At 37.8% G+C, this 14302-nt stretch overlaps 1 protein-coding gene across 2 annotated transcripts in view; it reads left to right on the forward strand.

The window, feature by feature from the left end:
- ZNF277 (zinc finger protein 277) overlaps positions 1-14302 on the forward strand; it is a 127205-nt gene that overhangs the window by 63153 nt on the left and 49750 nt on the right. The window lies entirely within an intron of this gene.

The following is a 14302-nucleotide window of genomic DNA, read 5'->3' on the forward strand; positions in this document are numbered from 1 at the left end:
TTTTATTCTGAAAATTTTCAAACACACAAAAGAGGTGACAATACATACAGATCTTTAAAAAATGTACACTTAATTAAAGATTAAAGCATTTCTTGTTTAAAATGCAGAGAGAATTTTGGGCTTGGTTTTGCTTCCTGGATTATTTCTAAAATAACAGCAGAGCTTACACATTTTAGTGTAATTTTAGCTGCCTGACACATGCTAGGGTTCAGCAGTTGTAGAAAAATGCCCTTGGCTAAAATTGAACTGAACTGATTAACTTTTTTTCTCCTCTTCTCTGGAATGTGTTGTGCACTAGCACTTCTTCTATTCCCCTCTGTGTATTAAGCATTTGGTTTGATCATAGTAGCCTTTCTCATTTTCAGCCTTAACCATAAGCAAGCTAATTTGAAAATCTGAGCATCTTTAGTTTGAAAAAAGGTAACAGCATATACAAGTATGAAAATGTTCATTTTCATAAATTGAACAGAAACTGGTTAAGTTTTTGAATTTATTAATTTTGTTTAAAAGTATGCAGTTTTCTATTATTTGTGACCCAATCTCAACTACTACTTGAAAATGTCTTGTTTACTTCTAAGTGTTCCTTGTACCTTTGGGCTTGGCTAGATGCCTCATGAGAGAGATCTGTGATTTCAATGTTTCTGCTGAATTCTCAAGACATCTAGAAGGAAGATAAATTCTGTGTACCATAGTCACATTATTTTTAAAAGTCCCCTGAAGCACCTTATATTTTGCAAACATCCCAAGCGATTATTTCTCCCATAAGGAGATGTGATATTGTTGATGTTGGTATATACATAAGAAAAATTATGCTTTTCCTGCAGTAACAAACCCAGTAAAGAAAAAGGGCATCCTGAGTCTCACCTTTCCCTGTTACAGAGTCTTAAGAAATCTGCAAAACAAGGATGAATTTACTGTCATATATGATGGATTTTGTTTGCTTGTACTTATTCATGATTTTTTATTCCCATGAGTTTTTTCACTCTTGCTCACAGGGGCCTTAACCAGGACTGAGCATCCTGTCATAATCCTAGTACCCCCAAGGATTTCTTTATAAGAACTCAAACCCTACAACTTCAGGCATTGCTGTTATCCAGTACACAGAATCCTTACTCTGTGTCTACAGATAGACTCAGTCCCTAGAAATATTATATCTGTACAATTTTAGAAGCTTCTGATACCAATTCCTATATGTGGGTTTTTCTGTCACATCATCAAGCAATTCTCTGACACCAGCTGGGTGTCCAACAATTCAACTCAGTTCTGACACTACCCAGAGATAGTATCAGATCCCATGGGGTTCAAGGCTCAGTCCACAAAACTGCACTCCACTTCATATGTCAATCACAAGTCCAAGTTGTTACCCCTCTTCTAACCAACTGGCTATAAATAAGAGGTTCCCATGACTCCCCCTCCCTGGGTTCCATTAATTTTCTACAGTGGCTCACAGAACTTAGGAAATCAGTTTATAAACTAGATTACCAGTTTATTTCAAAGGATATTAAAGAATATGAATCAACAACCAGATGAAGTGATACATGGGGTGAAGTCCCTAACAAAGGAGCCTCAGTCCCTGTAGAGTTTGGGGCCGGGCAAGATAGCACATGGATGTGTTCTGGTTCATCAACCTGGAAGTTCTCTGAAACCTGTCCTTTTGGGGCCCTATGGAGGCTTCATTCCTTAGACATGATTGATAAAATCATTGACCATTGGTAACTGGACTCGTTCACTATCTCCTCTAGAAGCGTGGAGCTGAAAGGTCCAGCCCTAGTCTAATCACATGGTTGGCTCCTGGCAACCAGCCTTTAGCTCTGTGCTTTCCAAAAAGTCACCTCATTAACATAACAAAAAACACTTTTAAAGTTCTGAGCACTTGGGAATTTCAAAGGATTTTAGGAGCTATGTGCCAGGAATAGGGACAAAGATCAGATATATATTTCTTATTATAAATCACAGCATCACACCTTTTTGCCAACTTTATAGACTGACAGAGTGATAGATTTAATGAAAGTGAGCATTATAGCAGCTTAAAAGAAAATATGATGAAATTGCTGTCAGTTCATACATAATGTGCATATTCATTGGATTGCTGATTAGCTAGATGATCACACGAAGTACAAGGCGTGGTTCATGTCATAAAAGAGTATACAGTCTACAGAAAAAAGGCAAATATGTGTTCTTGGTACTGGAGATATCTTTTAGGGCTTGTGAAGGTTAAGTGAAATAATCATGTAATGTACTTAGAACGGTATCTGCCACATAGAAAGTACCCAATAAATGTTGCCCGTAGTACAAATAACAGTAGTACTGTGTCTTAACAATGAGATGGATTTGGGTGGTTGGAGAATTGTAGAAAAGGAAGGGAGAAGGCATATGAATCTAAATATTCAACGTACATTCAGGAAAGTTAATTTTTAGTCTAGTCTGGCTGAGGTAGAAAGATTTCTGAAAGAGGAATATGAGATTTGAAGAGGTAAGGTGGAGATAAATTGTGGAAATCCTTCAGTGCCAAAAACATCAACTTTGTAGTGATAAGGACCCAGTGATGTCACTGAAAAGTGATGTCTTTTCAGTGCCCATGAGAGAGAAATGAAGAAAAGATGATACATGAAACTGTATAAAAATCCATTAAAGCTGATAAATCCTAGCAAAGAACAGAGCAATTTAGTCATCTGGTAAGACGTTAACAATACTGAGTGCCAGCCATATGCCATGCTTTGCATTAGGTCCTTGCTTCATAGCAACCCTGTGTGGTAGGTGTTAAATGCTGTTCAGTTGATGAGGAAAGTTTAATTTGCCCAGGACCACATAATGAATGAGGAGAGCTGGGACTGAACCTAATATGTCTGATACATGCCTTTTTAAGCCATTCTATGCCTGTTCAGTAGCTTCCCACTTGCCTGTGCTCTTATTCTAGGCCCTGGGAATTGCTCTGTCCTGTATGTTCATGGTCTGACAGGTCTGTGTAGAGAGGGAATTCAGACTAAGATGAAAGTTTAGGGAAAGCAGAGGAGGTTTACAATAGGCTGCCAGTGGGAATCATGGCAAGAGGATCAGCAAAAAGGAAATATATACCGAATAGCCAGAAGACAGGTTGAATTTGCAGTCAGCCATTTCAGCATAATTTTATCCTCTAATAGTGTGGAAGCTTGAGGTTAGTGTGGGTGATCTTTCTTTGGGAGTTGGTAATGATGACAAGATGTCTCTCTTTTATATATGTAGCAAGCTCTGTAAATCAGTAACAGGCATTTCTAGAAAGAAGTCCAAATGATCAAATGAAACAACTTTGAACAAAAGGAAGAATATGCCTTTTTTTTTGTCAAGTTAACAAAATTGAAAAAATTATACAAAATTGAAAAAATAGTGGCAAGAATGTTAAACAAAAAACAATTTTTCAGCTTCCTTTAAGAGTGTGAACTGGTATACCACTCCTTGAAGTGTATTGTCATCGTGTATTGGGAACTCTTGAAGATGTTTATGCCCTTGGTCTCCCTCTAAGAACTCATCCTAGGAGAATCATACACACAAAGGGTTGCGAAGTCACTGTACCATGCTTGACTGTTTTTTTCCTTATTTGCTAATAATTGTATTTTATCAAACAATTTCTCTTCATTAATCAGAGTTTCAGTCTAGCTTCCAGAAAATGTAGTTTAAATCAATTAAATTGCTTTATGGTAATGCATGTATCATCCAGTCTATGTTTGTGTGAACTCAGCTCAATGTCAGAATTTCAACTCAAGTCCATGAGGGAAGACCCTCAAACTAGAGTAAGTAGTGTCGTATTTGCTCTCCTATTTTGCAGTAATGATAACTTATGTATGTATCATTCTTTCATATTTACTCTCATTTAGAGCTCTAAATTATTTAGTTTAAGTGCCTTTGTATAATTTGTCCTTGGTTCTAAATGACCATGTAACTTTGAGGGCAGGAATTATGTCTCATATTTAAATATTCTTCAGCAGCACTCACCATATTGCTAAGTTGCTGTAGATACACTGCTAAGTTGGTATAGATATTTTTCCCCATCTCCCTTTTTTAAAAATATTCCTATTTCTCTGTAAATGGCTGATGCATATAGAATCTAAATGATCCACTACAGTTAACATAGCAGAATTAAGACTAGAAACATAATTCAACTTTCCATTTTCTTCTAGACCTTACTGGTTCCTTGTGACATTTGTGAGATTTACATGTATTCTCAGTTTTCTTTGTGAAAAGCCTGATTCCTTCTTGACACTTCCTTGAATTTTCTTCTGTACCCTGAAGGGAACTACAGAATTTGGAAAGATTCTTGAATGTTTGAATAACTTGTACACCTTCCTCCCTTTAGCTTTCTTCTTTAAAACTTTTCCCTTGGTCTCCTCATTCTCCCTTAATCTCCTTCAGTGGCTCTTTACCCTCTTTTCTCTCCAGTGGCTCTGTGTAAATTTCCCAAAGTCTTGTTCCCCAACCAGGGTATCTACTCTCATACCTGCTGCTATGCTGATGGTTTAGGTTTTGGTGCTGGTACTCAGTAGGCAATCAGAGTAAGTATCTATTGATGGAGTTCATCTCCAGCTTTCATCCTGGCTTACCTCTGAACTCCAATTCTAATTTCCCTTATGTTGAACTTTTCCTTATGGATTTCTAGTCAACACTTTGCTTAAGTTTAAAGTACCTAAAACTGAACTTAAAGTTTTCTCTACCAAAATTTGCAGTTTGCTTGTTTACCTTTTCTTTCATAATGATATCACCATTCTTCTGGTCACTCAGTTTGGAAATTTCTAGAATGATCTAACTCATTCCCTTTTCCTCATCCCCGTACATAAGTCATTTGTCAGGTCCTGTCAGTTCTATTTCTATGTCCCATATCCATACCCTTGCTTGCATTCCTAGTGCCCTTTATCTTGCCTTGCCTGTGGACATTGTCTTCACAATTTTACTATTAAAACATATATAGCAGATCATTTTATTCTCTTCTAAATCTTACAATGGTCTTTATTATCAAGTTTTCTTTTTCTTTTAACATTTCACTAGATATTTTCTAGACTTTTACTATTTTTTAAATATTATATTGGTTTCAGTTATACAACATAGTGATTTAACAATTGTATACATTACAAAATGTTCAACACTATAAGTGTAGTTACTGTCAACACACAAATATATTACAATATTATTGGTATATTTCCTTTGCTGTACTTTTTATGCCTGAGACTTATTTATTTTATAATTGGAAGTCTGTCCCTCTTCATCCTATTTCACCCATGTCCTTAACCTCCTTCCCCTGTGGTAACCCAGTTTATTCTCTGTATTTATGAGTCTATTTCTGTTTCATGTTTATGAGTTTTGTTTGTTTTATTTTTTAGATTCCACATATAAGTGAAATCATATGGTATTTGTCTTCAATTATTTCACTTAGCATAATACTCTCTAGATTCATTCATATTGTTGCACATGGCAGGATTTCATTCTTTTTTATGGCTGAGTAATACTCTGTTGTATATAAGTACCACATCTTCTTCATCTATTCATCTATCAATGGGCAATTTGGTTATTCCTATATTGTAAATAATGCTGCAATGAAGATAAGGGTGTGTATATCTTTTCAAATTCATCTATATATCTTAAGCTTTTGTAGGCTCAACCTACATTTCCAGTGCCTTTCCCCATTCTTTCAGTAACACAGGGTACAGTTCATTTATTTAATAGATACTTATCCTGTGCTATATATTGTTCTAAATGATATTGATATAACAGTGAAAGAAAGAAGCCAGTACCTGCCCTTGTAGAGATTGCACTCTAGTGAAAACACTACTTGCCTCACATTTACTCTAGTATGTTAAGCAGTTTCAGGACTCTACTTCAACAACGGGGAATGCCAGTTCCACATGTCCACCAGTGTAAATAACCCCCGAAGACATTGCCTATATGCTGCAGATGCCACCTGTCAGGATGAACAACCTCTTCTGAGCTCTATTAATATCACTATTTTATTTGGCTTTTGAATTACAGTTAGTTGTTTAAAATTCGCCTTCCTTCCTGGATTAGATGTCTTTTAAGGGTTGGGACTGTCATATTCACCTCTGTATCTTCTCTGAACCTTATTTATAAAGTATTAAATTTAATTCTGAAATATTGACATGGTATTGCTATAAAACTATATAGGCAAATCTCCCTGATTTTTAAAAGAGATGTTAAATAGCTGAGGCAGACATCTTTGATCACTGGGTTATACTTCTCACTTAAGCATTAAAAAATGTTAATTTTTCCATTTGCCCACAGGTGAAGATATGTGGTATCCATAAGCTCTCAGTAGCAAGATATAACTTTTAATTAAATTGGGATGAAGGGAACATCCCTTTAACTGCATGGAATTTTTTTTAATTACTATTATATAAGTCAGCTTGAGAGGACATCGATGACAACTATAAATATTTATGAAAATTTTAACATATATAGCAATTTGATCCTAAAGAGAGAAACTGTGTTTTTTTTTTTTTGGATGCTATTTCATATATCATATCTCCCACCACAATTTAAAAAAATGAAATTATACATGTCCCACTAAGGTTTTTCTTCCTGGAGCCACTTTTCTTTTAGATTACAGAGACTTTTAGTAAATGATCAAATTATTTTATATCAGTGACTTAAAAATAAAAAGTCAATTTGCATTTATATCTTTCTTAAATAATTCCTTGCTTTGTAGCCCAAGTTCTCTAATTGCTTGTAGAAAACTTTCCCAAATATAAGATAATAGTTCCCATTGAGTATAGCATTACTAACAGTGCAACAGAGATCAGGTTAGCTAGAATGACCATTTGAGGTAGGGCAGGGACATGAGACAAGCATCATGATTAATTTTTCCTGCCTATGATGAAAAATGCCATGATATTAGTAGTAGAATAAGAACAGGAGGGACTCCATCTGAAGGCTAAGAAGATTTTTCTTTTTTTAAGTTTCTAAGAGAGTAGATCTTTAAAGTTCATCACAAGAAATATTCTGTAACTATATACAGTGATGGATAGTAACTAGACTTATCATGATGATCATTTAAGGAGATATTTTTAAACCAGAAAGTTAGGAGGTAAGATTCCTAACATATTTTATGGTAATCATACAGTAACCAACCCTATCTTAAGGCAGGGCAAGTAGTCTTTAAATGATATGTCCCCACTACTTAAGGGTAACCACTTCCTTGGAGAAGAACAGGATCAAGAAATTCCTTCTGTTAAGTTTGTCTTACAGAACATCTAGAGGACAGACTATGGATGATGACACAGTATCTCTCACCGGATATAGACATCATGAGATCACATGTCAAGCCAACCTACCCCATTCCCCATCCCCACCCACCCCCACCCTTTGCCCTATTCTTGAAAGCCTTAAAACACAGAATCCTAAGCCCGTAAGTGCACCTCCTCTCTGAGGTTGCCCACATTCCCCTTTCTTTGAGTCTGTACTTCTTGCCTTAAATAAAGTCTTCTCACTGATCAACTTTTTGCATTTCATCTCTGCATTCTTCCAGTGGAAAGTGTCTTTGTTACTTTGCTATTTTGTTCTATTTTCTAGACTTAAGCTCTAGTCTTCACTATCTCTGTTCCACTCCAGACAAGTAGGGAAGAGCTACCAAGATCTCTGATTTGGGCTTGTAAGTGTCCCTGGGTAACCCGGACAAGACTGCAGCTGTACATATGATCATGCTCTTAGTAACCTGCCTGAAAATCTCCTTTCTTTGCCTTTGGGAAGTTCTCAGAACATAAACTCACTCCATCCAGTGCTTCACAGCTCCCCCAAATCCTAGGGTGGTAGGGACTTAGTTCCCATACCGTGTAGATTCAAGTAGGCACTGGATGCCAGGTGATCCTGGCTCCAGGAGTTGGCAAAGGATCTGCCTACGCTGAGCAATGACCTGCCCTTCTTCCCTCTGTTCTTCCTTGCTCTCTGCTGCCATTCGCTACTACTCTCGCTTTAATGAATTTCTTCCTTACCTACATTCCTCTGACCTGTTCAAGAATTCTTTCTCTGAACTAGAGTCAAGAACGTTCCCCCATCCAGGTAGAGGTTTCCCCTGTTGTGCAGGGAGAGACCTCCCCAGACACAGTTGTCCAACAACACACTGAGTGATTTTAACTTTCAGATTAACTGATGTTTTCATTTAGGAAATAAATGTAAACCCTGTCTAAAACAATACCAAACTGAATCTGTAAGTTTACCACTTTGAATTCCTTAAACAGATGTTAAAATTTACATAGCATCTTTTATGTACATTGGCTCTGTGGTAGCGGTGAGTAAACCTGATTACCTCTGTTTAGGGAGAGAAACAAGGTCAAAGATGTTAGGAGATATGCTCAAGGCCCTAGTTATATATGGTGTTAAATAAGAAGAAAAGCAACTCAAACTCTTCTTTACAACCTCAAGCACTATTCTTGTCTCCAATTGTACAGGATCTTTTATCAAATTTCATCTTCCTCCTCTAAGCAAATGTGACATTTTCTAAATTGACATTTCTTAGAATGAATAAAAATGTATGAACATGGCATAAATACATACATACATAAATAATAGGGTTTTGTTTCCATTGCTAAGAATTATTTTTTTAAGAAAATCTAATTTATTACCTTAGGTCAGTGTTAGATAGGAATTTCTTATTCCTTTGGGACTAAGCTTCTTATATTTTCTTTTAAAAAAGTTAAGATACTGTATTTTCAGAGTTTCCTCTATATTTAGAGAAATGCACGGCTACATCTGACCTTGAGTTTATCTGGGAAAAATACTTCCCTCACACACAGATAATCTGCTGATCCATGCCATGGCTTATGACATAAAAATGGGTATTTTACCGTCTCCCTCAGCCACCTTTCAGTTTTTTGTTTTGTTTTGTTTTTTTACTTTTAAAACTAGCCATTTTACTGTTGCAGTTAACTAAGTCATATTAATGCATTCTTTTTTTTTTGGTATCATTAACCTACAATTACATGAGGAACATTATGTTTACTAGACGCCCCCCTTCACCAAGTCCCCCCCACATACCCCATTAGTCACTGTCCATCAGCGTAGTGAGATGCTGTAAAATGACTATTTGTCTTCTCTGTGTGGCACAGCCCTGCCCATGCCCCCCACACATTATACATGCTAATCGTAAGGCCCCCTTTCTTCTTCCCCCACCTTCTCCCTCTCTTCAATGAGGTCATATCTCCTTGCGGTTTTAATTTGCATTTCTCTGATGACTAGAGATGTGGAGCATCTTTTCATGTGTCTGTTGGCCATCTGAATTCCTTCTTTGGAGAACTGTCTGTTCAGCACCTCTGCCCATTTTTTAATTGGATTATTTGCTTTTTGTTTGTTGAGGTGTGTGAGCTCTTTATATATTTTGGATGTCAACCCTTTATCAGATCTGTCATTTATGAATATATTCTCCCATACTATAGGGTACCTTTTTGCTCTATTGATTGTGTCCTTTGCTGTACAGAAGGTTTTCAGCTTGATATAGTCCCACTTGTTCAGTTTTGCTATTGTTTCCCTTGCCCGGGGAGATATGTTCATGAAGAAATCGCTCATGTTTATGTCCAACAGATTTTTGCCTTTGTTTTTTTCTAAGAGTTTTATGGTTTCATGACTTATATTCAGGTCTTTGATCAATTTCGAGTTTAGTTTTGTATATGGGGTTAAACAATAATCCAGTTTCATTCTCTTACATGTAGCTGTCCAGTTTTGCCAACACCAGCTGTTGAAGAGGCTGTCATTTCCCCCATTGTATGTCTATGCCTCCTTTATCATATATTAATTGACCATACATGGTTGGGTTTATATCTGGGCTCTCTAGTCTGTTTCATTGGTCTATTGTTCTGTTCTTGTACCAGTACCAAATTGTCTTGATTACTGTAGCTTTGTAGTAGAGCTTGAAGTTGGGGAGTGAGATCCCCCCACTTTATTCTTCCTTCTCAGGATTGCTTTGGCTATTCGGGGTCTTTGGTGGTTCCATATGAATTTTTGAACTATTTGTTCCAGGTCATTGAAGAATGCTGTTGGTAATTTGATAGGAATTGAATTGAATCTGTATATTGCTTTGGGCAGGATGGCCATTTTGACGATATTAATTCTTCCTAGCCAAGAGCATGGGATGAGTTTCCATTTGTTAGTGTCCTCTTTAACTTCTCTTAAGAGTGCCTTATAGATTTCAGGGTATAGGTCTTTCACTTCCCTGGTTAGGTTTATTCCTAGGTATTTTATACTTTTTGATGCAATTGTGAATGGAATTGTTTTCCTGATTTCTCTTTCTATTAGTTCATTGTTAGTGTATAGGAAAGCTACAGATTTCTGTGTGTTAATTTTGTATCCTGCAACTTTGCTGAATTCCGATACTAATTCTAGTAGTTTTGGAGTGGAGTCTGTAGGGTTTTTTATGTACAGTATCATGTCATGTGCAAATAGTGACAGTTTGACTTCTTCTTTACCAATCTGGATTCCTTGTATTTCTTTGTTTTGTCTAATTGCTGTGGCTAGGACCTCCAGTACTATGTTGAATAACAGTGGGGAGAGTGGGCATCCCTGTCTTGTACCTGATCTCAGAGGAAAAGCTTTCAGCTTCTCGATGTTCAGTATGATATTGGCTGTGGGTTTATCATATAATTGCTTTATTATGATGAGGTACTTGCCCTCTATGCCCATTTTGTCGAGAGTTTCTATCATGAATGGATGTTGAATTTTGTCGAATGCTTTTTCAGCATCTATGGAGATGATCATGTGGTTTTTGTCCTTCTTTTTGTTGATGTGGTGGATGATGTTGATGGATTTTTGAATGTTGTACCATCCTTGCATCCCTGGGATGAATCCCACTTGATCATGGTGTACGATCCTTTTGATGTATTTTTGAATTCGGTTTGCTAATATTTTGTTGAGTATTTTTGCATCTATGTTCATCAGGGATATTGGTCTGTAATTTTCTTTTTAGGTGGGGTCTTTGCCTGGTTTTAGTGTTAGGGTGATGTTGGCTTCATAGAATGAGTTTGGGAGTATTCCCTCCTCTTCTATTTTTTGAAAAACTTAAAGGAGAATTGGTATTATATCTTCTCTGTATGTCTGATAAAATTCCAAGGTAAATACATCTGGCCCAAGGGTTTTGTTCTTGAGTAGTTTTTTGATTACCGCTTCAATTTCGTTGCTGGTAATTAGTCTGTTTAGATTTTCTGTTTCTTCCTTGGTCAGTTTTGGAAGGTTGTATTTTTCGAGGAAGTTGTCCATTTCTTCTAGGTTTTCCAGCTTGTTAGCATATAGGTTTTCATAGTATTCTCTAATAATTCTTTGTATTTCTGTGGGGTCCGTCGTGATTTCTCCTTTCTCATTTCTGATTCTGTTGATGTGTGTAGATTCTCTTTTTCTTTTTCTAAGTCTAGGTAGGGGCATATCCATTTTTTTTACTTTCTCAAAGAACCAGCTCTTGGTTTCATTGATTTTTTCTACTGTTTTATTCTTCTCAATATTATTTATTTCTTCTGTGATCTTTATTATGTCCCTCCTTCTGCTGACTTTAGGCCTCATTTGTTCTTCTTTTTCCAATTTCGATAATCTTGTCTTTAGACTATTCATTTGGGATTGTTCTTCCTTCTTTAAATATGCCTGGATTGCTGTATACTTTCCTCTTAAGACTGCTTTCACTGCGTCCCACAGAAGTTGGGGCTTTGTATTGTTGTCATTTGTTTCCATATATTGCTGGATCTCCATTTTCATTTGTTCGTTGATCCATTGATTATTTAGGAGCATGTTGTTAAGCCTCCATGTGTTTGTGGGCCTTTTTACTTTCTCTGTAGAATTTATTTCTAGTTTTATACCTTTGTGGTCTGAAAAGTTGGTTGGTAGGATTTCAACCTTTTTGAATTTGCTGAGGCTATTTTTGCGTTCAGTATGTGGTCTATTCTGGAGAGTGTTCCATGTGCACCTGAGAAGAATGTGTGTCCTGTTGCTTTTGGATATAGAGTTCTATACATGTCTATTAGGTCCTTCTGTTCTAGTGTGTTTTTCAGTGCCTCTGTGTCCTTACTTATTCTCTGTCTGGTGGATCTATCCTTTGGAGTGAGTGGTGTGTTGAAGCCTCCTAAAATGAATGCATTGCATTCTATTTCCTCCTTTAATTCTGTTAGTATTTGTTTCACATATGCTGGTGCTCCTGTATTGGGTGCATATATATTTAGAATGGTTATATCCTCTTGTTGGACTGAGCCCTTTATCATCATGTAATGTCCTTCTGTATCTCTTGTTACTTTCTTTATTTTGAAGTCTATGTTGTCTGATTCTAGTACTGCAACACCTGCTTTTTTCTCCCTGTTGTTTGTGTGAAATATCTTTTTCCATCCCTTGAACTTTAGTCTGTGCATGTCTTTGGGTTAGAGGTGAGTCTCTTGTAAGCAGCATATAGATGGGTATTGCTTTTTTATCCATTCTATTACTCTGTGTGTTTTGATTGGTGCATTCAGTCCATTTACATTTAGGTTGATTATTGAAAAATATGTACTTATTGCCATTGCAGGCTTTAGATTCATGGTTACCAAAGGTTCAAGGTTAGCTTCTTTAGTATCTTTCTGTCTAACTTAACTCACTTATTGAGCTATTATAAACATGGTCTGATGATTCATTATTTCTCTCCCTTCTTATTCCTCCTTCCTCATTCTTTGTATGTTAGGTGTTTTTTTTGTGTGTGTGCTCTTTTGTGTTTCCTTTGACTGTTTTTGTGAATAGTTGATTTTATTTTTTGCCTATAGTTAGTATTTGGTTGGTCCGCTTTCTTTGCTGTGATTTTATTTTCTCTGGTGACATCTATTTAGCCTTAGGAGTGCTCCCATCTAGAGCAGTCCCTCTAAAATACCCTGTATTGGTGATTTGTGGGAGGCAAATTCCCTCAACTTTTGCTTGTCTGGGAATTGTTTAATCCCTCCTTCATATTTAAATGATAATCATGCTGGATACAGTATTCTTGGTTCAAGGCCCTTCTGTTTCATATCATTAAATATATCATGCCATTCTCTTCTGGCCTGTAAGGTTTCTGTTGAGAAGTCTGATGATAGCCTGATAGGTTTTCCTTTGTAGGTGACCTTTTTCCTCTCTCTGGCTGCCTTTAATACTCTGTCCTTGTCCTTTATCTTTGCCATTTTAATTATTATGTGTCTTGGTGTTGTCCTCCTTGGGTCCTTTCTGTTGGGAGTTCTGTGTGCTTCTGTAGTCTGAGCAACTATTTCCTCCCCCAGTTTCAGGCAGTTCTCAGCAATTATTTCTTCAAAGACACTTTCTATCCCTTTTTCTCTCTCTTCTTCTTCTGGTACCCCTATAATGTGGATAATTTTCCTTTTGGATTGGTCACAGAGTTCTCTTAATATTGTTTCATTCCTGGAGATCCTTTTATCTCTCTCTGCGTCAGCTTCTGTGCGTTCCTGTTCTCTGGTTTCTAATCCATCAATGGCCTCTTCCATCTCATCAATTCTGCTTATAAATCCTTCCAGAGATTGTTTTATTTCTGTATTCTCCCTCCTTAGCTCTAGTATATTTCTCTGCAAGTCCATCAGCATGGTTATGACCTTCATTTAAAATTTTTTTTCAGGAAGATTGGTTAGGTCTGTCTCCCCAGATTCCTTTTCAGGGTAGACTGTCTGGGTTAATCTGGTCTGTATCAAATTCTCCTGCCTTTTCATGGCGATAGAGATAGTCATGGGTAGCTGGCACCTGTCAGCTGGGAGAACATCCCTTCTTGCTGGTTTGTGGCCCTCCTCTCCTGGGAGAACGGTGACCTCTAGCGGCTTGTGCTGGGCAGCTGCACGCACACAGGTTTTCTGATTCTTACCAGGCTGCTGTGAAGGAAGCTCCGCACACAGTTTCTGTGGGCATGGCTGCTCTCAGGCCGCTGTTCTGCTATGGTGGAGCTGTGCCAGAGCGGAACTGGCAGGAGGCTGTTTATCACCGTGAGGGGCCTCAGAGCTGCGCTGCCGCCAGGGGGTTAAGGCACCCGGAGTTCCCCAGGTTCCCAGCTGCTGAGCAGATTGTGCTGGGACGCCGCCATCCAGCTGTGGGGTCCTGACCCTTTAAGACTTTCAAAAAGCACTCACTTTTCTTTGTCCCAGGGGCGCCGGCTGTGGGACCCGCTCACAGGTCTTACTGTCCTGCTTCCCTAGTTTCCAGCACCGCACACATGCACTGTGTCTGCGCTCTGGTGCGGATGGCTGGGGCTGGGTGTTTAGCAGTCCTGGGCTCCCTCTCCCTCTGCGCTCTGACTCCTCTCCTCCCACTGGGAGCTGGGGTGAGGGGCCTCAGGTCCCGCTGGGCTGCGGCTTGTATC

This window comes from Manis pentadactyla, chromosome 7 (genome assembly GCF_030020395.1).
Source record: "Manis pentadactyla isolate mManPen7 chromosome 7, mManPen7.hap1, whole genome shotgun sequence".
Classification (NCBI taxonomy): Eukaryota; Metazoa; Chordata; class Mammalia; order Pholidota; family Manidae; genus Manis; species Manis pentadactyla.